We start from the raw sequence: 13,899 nt of genomic DNA, 5'->3' as shown, positions 1-13,899 counted from the left end.
CATTCACAATTGCTTAGGCTATGGTTAAATTTCTTAGTCTTTCCATTTTCATGCAGTTGTTGGGAGGTCATATTTTGGGATGAAAACCTTTAAGGCAGATTGTTTGGAAAGACATGAATTTATACAAATACATGCAGTCTAAACTTTGGACACACGAGCTCCTATAATGGTTTATTTGTGCTTTTTTATACAGTACCAGTAACAACGCACTGCACGAAAACATGCAGTGAATCCACTTGACTTGATCATTCCTAGTTTTCATCCTCTTTCTCTGTACGTTTAGCATTCATTTGCTCAGAGGTTGATGCTCTTGCTGCTTCCTGAGCAGATCTGCTTTTCTCCACCCTATCGGCCCGCTTCTTCTCTTCTTCTGTCGGCATCATTTTGCGTTAAAACTGTTTAAGTCAGTTTTTGTGTTACAATTACTTGGTACATTTTTCTTAATTTTTCACTTAAGATGGCACTTAAGTGTTCAATCTGCCTCAAGAATGATTTAAGATATGAGGAGGTAGGGGAAGTGACGGCGAAGGTGGTAGGGATGAGAACGGCGCCCGTACGCATGCACCGCACAGCCGCCCTGCTGGCTGCTGCTGAGGGTTGGTTTTACAATAAAATAAAATAAAAATAAAAAGAGGAATAACCTTGGAGGTCAATCATCACCCCGAAAGCGTATAGTAGACGTCACATAGTATATGTGTACCATTCTACCTAACATAAATGAAATAGTCCTCTTTGTAGGGTTCTCACGGAGTCACTTGATGTTGATGGTCATACAGACTTCTGGCTTTTAATCCATCCATCATTGTTGGAACATCACGATGCTTTGAGTAGATGGTGTTGGCGCAAGACACCACTAAAAGGATACCAGAAAAGGAAACAGAAGAGAGAGTAGGGGTTAGTAAAGATTTTAGAGCCACCATGAATAGTTATTATAATGAGTTGGATATACGGAGTATCAGGATTTTAATTACAGTGAAGTTATGAGAAAGCCATGTTAAAGTAATGCGTTTTCAGCAGTGTTTTAAAGTGCTCCACTGTATCAGCCTGGTGAATTCCTATTGGCAGGCTATTCCAGATTTGAGGTGTATAGCAGCAGAAGGCCGCCCGCCTCACCACTTCTTTTAACTTTTGTTCTTGGAATTCTAAGGAGACACTCATTTGAGGATCTGAGGTTACGGTTTGGAATATAAGGTGTCAGACATTCCGACATATAAGATGGAGCGAGATTATTTAAGGCTTTATAAACCATAAGCAGAATTTTAAAGTCAATCCTGAATGACACAGGTAACCAGTGTAGTGACATCAAAACTGGAGTAATGTGTTCGGATTTTCTTTTCCTAGTTAGGATTCTAGCAGCTGCATTCTGCATTAGTTGCAAATGATTTATGTCTTTTTTGGGTAGTCCTGAGAGGAGTGCGTTACAGTAATCTATTCGACTGAAGACAAACGCGTGAACTAATTTCTCAGCACCTTTCAATGATATAAGAGGTCTAACTTTACTTATGTTTCTTAAGTGAAAAAAATGCTGTCCTAGTGATCTGATTAATATGCGATTTAAAATTTAGATTACAGTCAACAGTTACCCCTAAGCTTTTTACCTCCGTCTTGACTTTTAATCCTAATGTATCCAGTTTATTTCTAATAGCCTCATTGTATCCATATCCACTAAGTGCTTTGAAGTGAAAAAAGCATATATTTTTATTTAGTAATGCATTGCTGTAAGACCCATTTCAATTCAATCTGTACATCTACAGGAATTGTACTGAAGTGAGTTCCTGAAAGACAAAGAGTCCAATTACCACAGCATTGTCACTTGTGAAGGCCAAATTCATCAATATAAATAACAGGTCATTTAATTGTTCCCAGTTTAGTAAGTATGCTTTAAAAACTGCTGAAACATTCACCCAAACATATTGCAATAGAAATGCTACATGTAAAAAGTGAAACATAATGGAAAGTGTTTACATGAAGCAAACAATCACTTCATTCTACAATAGATTGGTTGATTTCTGAATGATTTTGAAAACCTTTAAGGCATTTGCTGTGTTTGAGCCGTAAGAATCATGTCACTACACAAAGTACCTAACAGGGCTGTGCCTTTGTGAGGACCACACTTTCCATACTACTAGGCACTGCAATACACATGATCAAGTATTATGCATTTCTGAAAATCAATTATGCAGCATTTCAACAATTTAAATACATTACAATTTGCTACAACTACACATAACCATAAATATGCTGACCTAAAAATTCAGTTAATGCTACCTAATGCCACAGATGAAACTGATCTTTGAAGAACGAGGAAAACAGTCAAAAAGTGACACTCCACAAAAGCAACTCTGTGAAGCCATTCATTGCCTAAATTTTAGGAACAGTAAAGTAAATTTATTTATACTATTAATTATACCGGCATAAATAATTCAGTCAACATTTTCATATGCTTCAGTAATGGAAAAGAAGGGTGGGGGAGAAAAGTCCCTGCTCTTTCCTAACCTTGTCTGAAATTGCTGGAAGCAGAAATAATTGCCATTTAATAAATCATTTAGAGCACACAAAACCCTCGTTTTTAAGACCACCATTCTCTGCCCCCATAACGCCACTGACACAACACAGGGCTGAAGAAAGACACAAGTTACTGACAGCCTCACTGGAGACCTGCTGTGTGACCTGTTGGCCCAAGTCTTTTTGTGAAGTTCTAAAATATAAAATTAGTGTCAGAAAACTTTTCAACTGATAATTACGAAGCACTACCTGCGATACACAGAATGTCCATCTTCTCGTGTGGAAATTGAAGACCGACGTCTTGGCTGGAAGATAAAAAAAATGTAGAAATACTGTAAGTTGATAATACTCTTATAACTGTTCTTCCCTTAAAAAAAGCTTGAAAAGTTCCACACCTTTTCATGCTGGCCTTGCAAAGTAAGAGAAGACACCACCATTTTCTAATTGCTGGCATGTCTTCCTAAAAAATGTAAATCAGGAAATTACAATAAATTCTATGAATAAAAAAAATCACAATATTTAAACATATATTATACTTCAACCACTGACCTGACTGAAATCAAATGCTCTTCCGGTGGCAATGTAGAGAGCATACTAAAAAGAAAGCAAATTATTTTAAATCAACATTTACATCTTGCCCTCAACTTACCATAAGCATAAAGATCCCACAGTCCAGGCTGTCAATCTGTTTGGGTAGATTCTACCAATTTAAGAGGTGATTAGTAAAGGAGATATGTTTGTGTTTTTTGTCTTATACTAGCAAAACATATTTATATTTACACTAACTTGTTCTGTGGTTCATTCCAGCTACCTGGCATTAGTTTAGGGGCAATTCTCCTACAGATAAAATTTGTTTTGTCAAAATTGATTTATATTATATTAATGTGCTAGCTGATTACCCAGTGGCTTCGTTCACTGAGTGCAAGGGAAAAAAATAAAATGTAGTATATAAATTATTAAACAGTAAAACATTAACATGTAAGAAGTAAAGATACATTGAGCAGTACTGGAGTGCTTTTGTGTAAAGGACATTTTAAAGGAGCGATAACACAACAGGTAAGTAGCACTAACAGCAGCTTAAATGTATTTGGATCATCTCTCGGTTGGAGATCCCTTGTGAAAGGCGCTACACGACCGCTGTGTTATAGAAATTACATTTTCTATGCTACCCTGCAAATTTCTGCCTGACAACGTTGCACTACGTGCCTGTGATTTAAGAGCAAAATTATTCTGAGAAATGTGGACGCTGCCGTTCCGTGCTTAACGAGCAGAAGGTCCAAACAATTCCCAAGTCCAAAACTTTACATGAAGAGGTCGGTACATCTTCTTACATGTAAACCCTCCATCTTCTTAAAAGAATTCATCACAAAAGCAACCTTGAATGTTGCGGGGTTTAATGACCTGAACTCACCTTACGGGACAGTAAGAAATTGTGCAGTGCAATTTACAAAGAGAGTTTTGCTTCGATGGTGCCGATTACAATCATTCGCAAAGATTTCCACTCTCCCAACCTCTCCCAACTTCTAACCCGACGGGGCACTCGAAGTGTCACAAACAGTTTGAGAAGAGAGGACGGCGCCCGAAACTGTGAAGCTCTCAACCCAGCAGAGCAGCCCGACATTTCACGCCTCCCAGTGTCCACTTTGGTGTCACGACCCCACACCGTTGAAGGCGGTCTTGTCTCCATATTGTTTACAGCTTGGCGCAGTTAAAAAGTAGAAAGACGCAAAGCTGTTTTCCTCACCTCTTCTACTATCAAGTACTGCCAATTAAAAGAAAGTTATAATGTGGCAGTTTCTGAGACAGTGACGTGGACGAATAAATAAAACTTCTCTGTCAGAACTCACCTGGTGGCAGATGGCTCAGCACTGGAGTCCAGATAGGAGAGCTGGGAGAGGGCGACGCGGGGCGCACTTCTATGGGATAGATTGGCATGTTTGTGTTAACTTCTTTTTAATATCAGTAAAATAACTGTCACACAAATAATAACAATTCTTAAAGACGATATAAAAATGGTGCCCACAAACGAAGTGATTAGTTCCTGTATTATAATATGTTCTGTGGTCATACGTAATTTCCGTTTCAAATGCGAAAAGAATTTTATATATATATATAGATATTAAAAAACACAGTTGATATGAGCTTTGCAGATGGAATATTACTGTATAACTGAATTAATAATATTTAATTCTGAACATGTGTCAATTAATAATTTTAGAAGCAAGAATTACTTAACCAAGATTTAGCTGGAGCCTTTCATCACTTTATATGACAATGATAATCATTTCAGATTACAAGAATAGAATTATTGGTAGTAGAACAGGTAGAGAAATAGTGAACATCAGAAAATATAATCTCTAGCAACTTTTAAATGAACAAACAATTTATGAAAGGAGTGACTTTGACTTCACACACGAGACCACAGCACACCATTACAAATATTTTAGAACCTTGAGGATGTTTTACCGCTGTGCCATTATGAAATATTTACACAGCTCTTCCAAAATAACTTAGTGAAAACTATTAGGATCAAATGTTTTTAAGAAGAATAGTTCAAATGGGCAACAGTCATTACCAGGTGACAGAAATAACAGAGTAAATAAGGAACAGTCCTGCAGAAAAGCTGATTTTGGGAGATATGAGCTGAAGTTTAAACGGAGTGAACTGAACATATGAACAAAGATATAAAAAAAGAACATTAAAACTTTTGAACGCTGGAACTGAACAGTTGAACAAAGATCAAGAACAAAAAACTTGAACTCTTTTGAATGCTTGAACTGTAAGACACCATATTTACTCGTGCACAGTGGCTTTATGCATGTGTTTTATTGAATTGTGTTACTAGATAATATTTCATTTTCACTATCTTTAATTACATGTTACTTAAATCCCAATTATACCTCGGCATGAGCAAATATGGAAGTCTCTTTTTTTTAAGTTTTAAAACCTGAACAATTCAATATAGCGGCTGTCTCCAAAGCCAAGATGATCACTGGAGTCAAGAAAGTGAATAATTTAGTTTTTTGGATACATAACCTGAAAAATACAACATGCCTAATGTTTTTGAAGAATTCTGAATCCTACATTGTATATACACATGTTGACCCAAGTGGCAATGCATACATTTCAATAAATTATAGATTATTTACAAATGCATAAGTTTAATTAATTCATTCTTCATGAACTTTGTCATATTCTACTAAATATTTTAAAAGAGAAAATTGTTAATACACAGTCATGAATTAATTAATCTAAAATTATTCAAAGCTATCTTTTCAAAAGGTGAAAAAGTACACAGTATACTATTTTGTCAAATAAAATCATGTTGTTGCGGTGAATATCTAGCTGCATTAAATTGTATTAAAAGTGTCAGTTAATCAAATTTTACAAGTTACAAGATATCTTCTAGAGAGCTTCACATACCTCCATGAACAACTACTGTCCTTTTGTGGCTCTGTAAGTGGCTGACGAGGCCTGCATGATCTGATCTTTTATAGCAAAACAGACAAGCAAACTCCTGAGCACCAAACACAGTTGTAGGTTCCTCTGTGGACTTACTGTAAATATGCTTATGTGTCTCTGGTGAATATAAAATACATATAAAGTTCTTAAAACTGACAAACATGCACGAGAACAATCATTTCACTTTGTTTCAATTGAAAAAAACTTCAAAAGCAGTATTTTTGAAGAATGCAGGAGAGGTGGGCATGAAAAATGTAATATTGTTTTAGGCGTTCAAACAAAATGTATATCATTGAAAGAACTTTATAAAATAATAATAATAATAATAGCAACAACATGATTCTATCCTGGCTGTTCTTTTCCTTATTATTGTCTACAACAGTGGTTCTCAACCTGTGGGGTAGGCCCACCTAGGGGGGGTGCGAAGATGTGAAAAAAAGAAAACAAGAATCAAAAGTATGAAAAAAAACAGCTGTTGAAACCAAAACAAATTAACTTAAACTACAGTCTGATACTAGAACAATAAATATAGAGTTAGATAAATGTTGATAAAAGTTAAGTAGGTATAATAAAATATGCATCTACATTTCAAAAAAATGTTAGGGGAGGCGCGATTAAAACTGTTATGAAAACTCGGGTCGCAAATACTTAAGGGTTGAGAAACGCTGGTCTACAATCTAATTTGAACTTTCTTGAACGGGAGGTAATTGAATATTGCATTCACATTTGCCCTTTGTTTGTAGCTACTTATTAAAATTTTCAGTTATATACTGTAAATATATATACAGAACTATGAAAAAAGATCATCTAAAGTGACCTAAGTATATTTAAACTTCTGACTAGCAACATTACTATAATTGAAAAACCAGTATACCCACTATTAACTGTGTTTGTCTTAGAAACATATGCAAACAAGAAGCTTTCTGTGGAACATTACCTTATATTGGCTCAATCCCTCTGTATTATCTTTCTGAAATATATTTTGCTATCTAAAACACCAGGTTACTGACAGGTTTTTCTTCTGATTAACTAGCATATACATGATATACAGGACAAATGGTGAATGATATTTTGGCAATTATAAGTACTTAATCACAGTCACTTATATTTGATTACAATCCGTTACACTTAGCTATGGTTAATTATACTCAACAACGGTCAATTACATATCATAACAATTGTTATAAAAAATTATTGACTGCTGAATCCATCGATTTACTATTCAGAATCGATTATTCTGAACTGCCCTGTAACAATTAGCTACACAAACCGACCTGTTTGTTGTTTAACTGTTAATACTTTCTTAGCACGCTTAGTACTGCATGGAGCCTGAAAGTTGATTCAACATATTTTATTACACTGTGGTATAATTCCTATCCTAGCAGTAAAGTATAATATTATCTAATATAAGTAAAACTTCCAACAAACACACTGCCATCTTGATTTCCAAATCAAACTCTTTCTTCTTCTTCTTTCCTCGAAAAGCTTTCAGAAACATTTATTCAAAGTCCACTATTCCTTCGAACTCCGACAAAAACAATGATGACGTATCGAAACTGACATCAGAGGGCGTTCCGTGACTGGTGTTGGGGGCGTTCCGTGATATGAAGAGCGTTCCGTGTCTACTGTAATTTCATAGGTATTGCAGGCTGCAGCCAGACCCTTCTCCATTTTTCTGACCTACTGACCTTAATTTCTTAATAACCTGCTCAAAAAAAAATAAAGGAACACTTTTTAATGAGAGTATAGCATCAAGTCAATTAAACTTCAAGACTATTGTTCTGGTCAGTTAATTAGCAAAGTAGCACTAGAGGGGCACAATGAGAAGACCCCAAAACAGGAATGAATGGTTAAACAGGTGGAGGCCACTGACATTTTTCCTTCCTCATCTGTTTTGTCACTCGTTTTTCATTTGTCGACAGTTAGTGTCACTACTGGTAGAATGAGGTGATACCTGGACCCTACAGAGGTTGCACAGGTAGCCCAACTTCTCCAGGATGGCACCTTAACAGGTGCCATTGCCAGAAGGTTTGCTGTGTCTCCCAGAACAGTCTCAGGGGCATGGAGAAGATTCCAGGAGACAGGCAGTTACTCTAGGAGAGCTGGGCAGGGCCGTAGAAGCTCCTTAACCCATCAGCTGCACCCACCGGTATCTGCTCCTTTGGGCAAGGAGGAACAGGATGAGCACTGCCAGAGCCTACAAAATGACCTCCAACAGGCAAGCCACTGGTTTGAATGTTTCTGACCAAACAATCAGAGACAGACTTCATGAAGGTGGCCTGAGCTCACTGCCTGGCACCTTGGAGCTCAATTAGCATTTGCCATAGAATACCAGAACTGACAGGTCCTCCACTGGCACCCTGTGCTTTTCACAGATGAGAGCAGGTTCACCCTGAGCACATGTGACAGACGTGAAAGGGTCTGTAGAAGCCGTGGAGAACGTTATGCTGCCTGTAACATCGTTCAGCATGACTGGTTTGGTGGTGGGTCAGTGATGGTCTGGGGAGGCATATCCATGGAGGGTCGCACAGACCTCTACAGGCTAGACAATGGCACCTTGACTGCCATTAAGTATCGGGATGAAATCCTTGGACCCATTGTCAGACCCTATGCTGGTGCAGTGGCTCCTGGGTTCCTCCTGGTGCACGACAATACCCAACCTCATGTGGTGAGAGTATGCAGGCAGTTCCTGGAGGATGAAGAAATTGATACCATTGACTGGCCCCCACAATCACTCGCCTGACCTTAATCCAATAGAACACCTCTGGGTGTGAAATTATGTTTCGGTCCATCTGACGCCGCCAGGTTGCACCTCAGACTGTCCAGGAGGTCAGTGATGCCCTGGTCCAGATCTGAGAGGAGATCCCCACATCATTTTCTCACTTTGATTTTCAGGGTGTCTTTGAATTCAGTCCTCTGCAGGATGATCAAATTCATTTCCATTAAATGATGTGGCGTCCTTTCCTTCCTAACACATTACCATATCAGTCCATAACAGTAGAGATGTTTTTTTCCCATTGAGATGTGATGTGTTTTCAAAGTGTTCCTTTCATTTTTTTGAGCAGTTTATAATGATCAATCATCATTTTTCTTTGCTAAACTTATCATATTATGATCTACCGCAGCCAAACGTTATGGTCTTCTGCCAAACAGAGCTACTAATAACCACACTAAGTTGTTACAACACAACTAAATGACTCAAATGCATTAATGAGGAAATAAAATCCTCTAATTTCCTTTGAAAGAGGCAGACATAATAATCAGATGATATAATGATTGTGGTTCAACATTTTCCAACTCTAAGACTCATAAAAGCTGTAAAAAACTACTTGTTTGACGGATTTCAAAACTTATTTTTATATTTAAAACTATGCAAAGATTTCCTTTGAAAAAAAAAAAAAAGTCATCAAGATCCCTAGTTATATCCATTTCAGTAACACATTGTATTTTTTAACTATAAGCCTTCCAATCCAAAAACACATACACAGTCAAGTGTCTCCAAACCTTTGGCTTACACATTCCCATTATTTATCATAATTTGATTTGATCATCCGCTGTGTTTAATGAATTTTGGAGCGTCTGGAGTTTTTTTTTTATATTTCACAATTTTTTGTTATTGAATGCTTCCTATTGTCCATTTTGAAAAATTTGTTTTTATTTACATTTTCAAATTGTTTGTCACACATCTGATGACTTTATTCAGTGTTAGAATCACACTGTCAGCTCTGGACGCCTGCTGCTGGAGCACGTGGGTCAAGTTAGTAATGTACAGGCAGGGCTGCAGGAACTTCTTTATTGAAACTTTACCTTAAAGATAAAAGAATGAAATCTTGTGCTGGGCACAGAATTATAGGCACTCTCTTATTTTGGTCCATTGTAAAATTATCGACACCTGCTAGTCTTAAGATTTTCATTTGTGGTTTGCATATTCAGCCTCCGCCACTCAGATAAATAAACCCACGATACCCTCTTTTTATGAGAGGTGTGCTTGTTGGTCACATAAACATAGACATTTTAGAGCAGGGGTCACCAAGTCCAGTCCTGGAGGACCACCGTGGCAGCAGGTTTTCATTCTAACACTTTTTTTTTAATGAGTGCCCTGTTTGTGCTGCTAATTAACTTCTTTTGAATTTATTTAAATTGACTTGTTTTTTAATATTTGTTCCCCTGAATATATAATCTCTGAATTGCTTCATTTCTTCCCTTAAATGGCACCCAAACAGAAATGAAATATGAAGTGAGTGAGCCAACAGAAGACCAACTGAGTCAGGGTGTCAAACTCCAACCAATTTCACTCCAACCTGCTGCTTAATGAGGTGCCAATTCTTGCCATTAATTAAACCCATTCTTTAATTTCATGGCTTGTTACTGCTCTCGTGGTGTATTAGCAGACATTTCTGAAATTGTTGATTTTCTCTTTTCTAAGAGCACTGCTAAAATGTTTTGGGGACCTGAGCAGATCGACATTCCTGAGACATTCATCTTTCTTTATTTTCAGATATTGTATGATGGACACCAGTTGTTTTGGCTCATTTTGTATCTCATTATTGTTTGGCTGCTAATTAAGGAAAAAGAAACAATTAAGGTGACCGAGTCTTCAAGAGCAGTCAGTCATCATCCAACCCGCTATATTCTAACACATGGTCACGGGAGTCTGCTGGAGCCAATCCCAGCCAACACAGGGTGCAAGACAGGAAACAAACCCCGGGCAGGCTGCCAGCCCACCGCAGGGCACACACACACACCAGGAACAATTTTAGAATCACCAATGCACCTAACTTGCGTGTCTTTGGACTGTGGGAGGAAACCGGAGTACCCGGAGGAAACCAACGCAGGCACCTCTTCAAGAGCAAGTCAATTAAAATGAATTCAAAAGAAGTTAATTAGCAGCACAAACAGGTCACTTGTTCAAAAAGGGGTTACAATGAAAACCTGCAGCCATGCTGGTCCTCCAAGACCGGAGTTGGCGACCCCTGTTTTAGAGAATACATCTTTCATAATAATCTTTGACATGATATACTGAGTGACAAGGTTAACACCACGAAAACATAACACGGTAAACATAACATAATTTCAAGGAAGTAAAAGGTGTGCTATGCTAAAGTTCACCGAACAACAGAACAACTCTTTCATAAATGGCATACTATGAAAGGTGCTGTATAAAACAGGAATAATTACTAACACTCACAATCATGTTTTTATTTTCTTTTGTGTCATGTGAGTGGTAATTCCCAGCCTGCTATTTTAGTGCAAATTTTCTTCTCCAGTGCTGTGATTTTGGGTTTAATTAAAATACAACTTTTGAGCTTCTGCTTGGAAATAACAGTAAACTGTGTAATCAACTCATTATCAATGTTAATTCAGTATGATGCTGCATTGCCAACTGCTTCAAATACATTAGGCAAATGTGCCAACTTAAATGCTTTTTATACTTATAACTTTTATTTGCACTGACCCTTGTATGCTGGCTGGTGCAGCTAGTTTAGACTGAACTGAACTGGATTAAGTCGGTTTGGATTGATAGATGTGAACGGAACCCTGGCACAGACAGGCAGACATGTTGTTTTTCCACCACCACACGTTTATTTACAATGTCTATTTACAAAAATCAGTGCACACACAAACCCCACAAACTCCTGGCCACACAATGCCTTCCTCTTCGGGCCGCCTCCACACTCTCTTCTTCTGCTTCGTCCTGCTTCCACCCGACTCCAGCCTCGAATGAAAGGAAGCGGCCCCTTTTATCCACACCCGGATGTGCTTCAGGTGCTTCCCGGCAATCACCCGCCGACACACCCCAGTGAGGCGGAAGTGCCGGTTGTATTCCCGGAAGCACTCCGGGTGTCCCTGCTTCTCTTTCCCCCAGCACTTCCTGGTGTGGCGGAAGTGCTGAGGTCCAGGGCTCCAAAGGCATCAGGGCACCCCCTGGCAGCGACCACAGGCCCCCTACAGGGTTGGGCTTCCAAGCCCTCTACCCGTGGCTCCCAAAGCAACCAGGGTGGTGGCCCCCATGTGATCCCGGTGGGGTCGTCGCCCCTGGCATCCCTGACATAGATAAACCTTTCTTTGTCCTCTCTCTTTTAATGATCTTAGTTCCAAAGACAGCACGTTTTTGGCCCTATACCTTAGGGTATCTGGCCTCAAATGCACGTGCATGGCAAACACACAAAAAACAGCCCTACCAGTTTGAACACAAATGCTGTCTTGCTTCCATCCAAACCTTTCAATTCAACAGGAATCAAACCCGAATGGAACAATGATCCAGTGCAGCATGCACTAAGGGCGACTTTGATATCTGACCACTTCTTATTTATTTCTAACACAGTGCGAGTTTCTGAACTTGAACTTTCGAGTTTCTCCGCCACTCTATCCATCGATCAATTTCCTTTTGTTGTTTATATTACCGCTTAAACCAACAAATAGAACGTTTTTCCTTAACTCTACTTGGCATTCGTTGAAATTCTTCTTTTTCCCCGTGCTTTTACCATTGTCTTTTCACACAATGCAAAACATAAGGGGCTATTTATATTGATTTTCATATTCAAAGAGGTATAGTTCTGGGGGGAGTCGGGGTGGGGTAGCAGGCACGTGCACAAGTGTTACTTTTCATGCTGACAGGGATTTATGGAGTGGAAGAACATGGAAGTTGACGTATGCACAGATTTATGCATCTGGATTTTTTTTTGTGAGTATGCACATTTACGCTTTTGTGCTTACGCAAAGATTTAGTGTGAATTTAGCATGAGGTCCCTGGACTTTACACACCCAAACTGCTCAGCCGATAATCACTCATTGTACTTCTTAAATACACCTTGATAAGCTTTAGATCTGAACTACACTTATAAGCTGAAGTGCTAACCAGTAAAGCAACAAACATGGAACAACTTGTGAAATACTTCTTTATAAGGCTCGTGGTGCACTGTCAGATTAAGTAAACGCTGAAGTGTTTATAAGCTAGTGGTTCTCAAACTGTGGAGCGGTCCCCCCTAGTAACAAAAAGGGGGCGCGAAGATGTGAAAAAAAGAAAACAAGAATCAAAAATATAAAAAATACGTCTATTGAAATCAAAACAAATTAACTTAAACTACATTCTGATATTAGAAAAATAAATATAGAGTTAGATAAATGTCGATAAAAGTTAAGTAGTGTGACAGATGGGGGCGCTGTCATCCCCTTGAGCCCTCTGATCAGACACCAGGTAAATGTCCAATAATTGACTTTATTACAATACAATACATTACAATTCTCAATAATCAATAAACAATCTCCACTCCCAGACACGTTGCCATCCTGCCACCCAGCTCAGCTCACTCATCTGGAATCTCTCACAGTCTTTTATAGTCCGCGACCCGGAGGTGCTTCTGATCCCTCAATCCACGTGACTTCCTAGCTCTTCTGGCTCAGATCAAAAGTCCTCTTCTTCATCTCGGAAGTACGTCATTTCCACTGTCGCTGTGACTAAGACGTACTTCCAGGTTATAGGGCCTGTAACAGTCCTTGGGCCTCCCTGCAGCGTCCTCTAGGGGCCCTGTGGTAACCAGCAGGTCTGTGGATGAAAACTCCAATGTCCATAATTCCCTGCTGGTAATCGGGGCACCTCTGTGCTGCAGGGAGGTCTCCACCTGGCGGCCTGGGGGTATTGGCTGGGATGATTGGCCAGCCATAGTCCACAGTAGGTATAATAAAATATGCATCTATGATATATCATTAATTAAAAAAGAACAAATTGGTATTAGTGGGCTCCTTTCAAAAAAACATTACGGGGGTGCGATTAAAACTGTTATGAAAACTCAGGTTGCAAATACTTAAAGGTTGAGAAACACTGTTATAAGCCAATTTTCTTTTTGTTGTTCGTTTGAGGAATCTCTCATGCGAAGTCTTCCACACAGCACTTGTATTTTGAGGCAAATGCAAATATGGCTTCTTTATCGC

The 13,899-nt window shown here is 38.7% G+C and overlaps 1 long non-coding RNA gene across 1 annotated transcript; it reads right to left on the bottom strand.

Annotated features, from left to right (window-relative positions):
• Positions 1 to 772: 772 nt before the first annotated feature.
• Positions 773 to 3,100, bottom strand: LOC120515225. The gene is made up of 4 exons (XR_005630620.1): positions 3,055 to 3,100; positions 2,901 to 2,965; positions 2,755 to 2,810; positions 773 to 853 (listed from the first exon to the last, which is right to left on the bottom strand). It is a non-coding gene; the product is annotated as an uncharacterized LOC120515225 (long non-coding RNA).
• Positions 3,101 to 13,899: the final 10,799 nt, after the last annotated feature.

Source organism: Polypterus senegalus, chromosome 14, assembly GCF_016835505.1.
Source record: "Polypterus senegalus isolate Bchr_013 chromosome 14, ASM1683550v1, whole genome shotgun sequence".
Taxonomy (NCBI): Eukaryota; Metazoa; Chordata; class Cladistia; order Polypteriformes; family Polypteridae; genus Polypterus; species Polypterus senegalus.
This window is presented reverse-complemented; position numbering and strand designations above follow the sequence as displayed.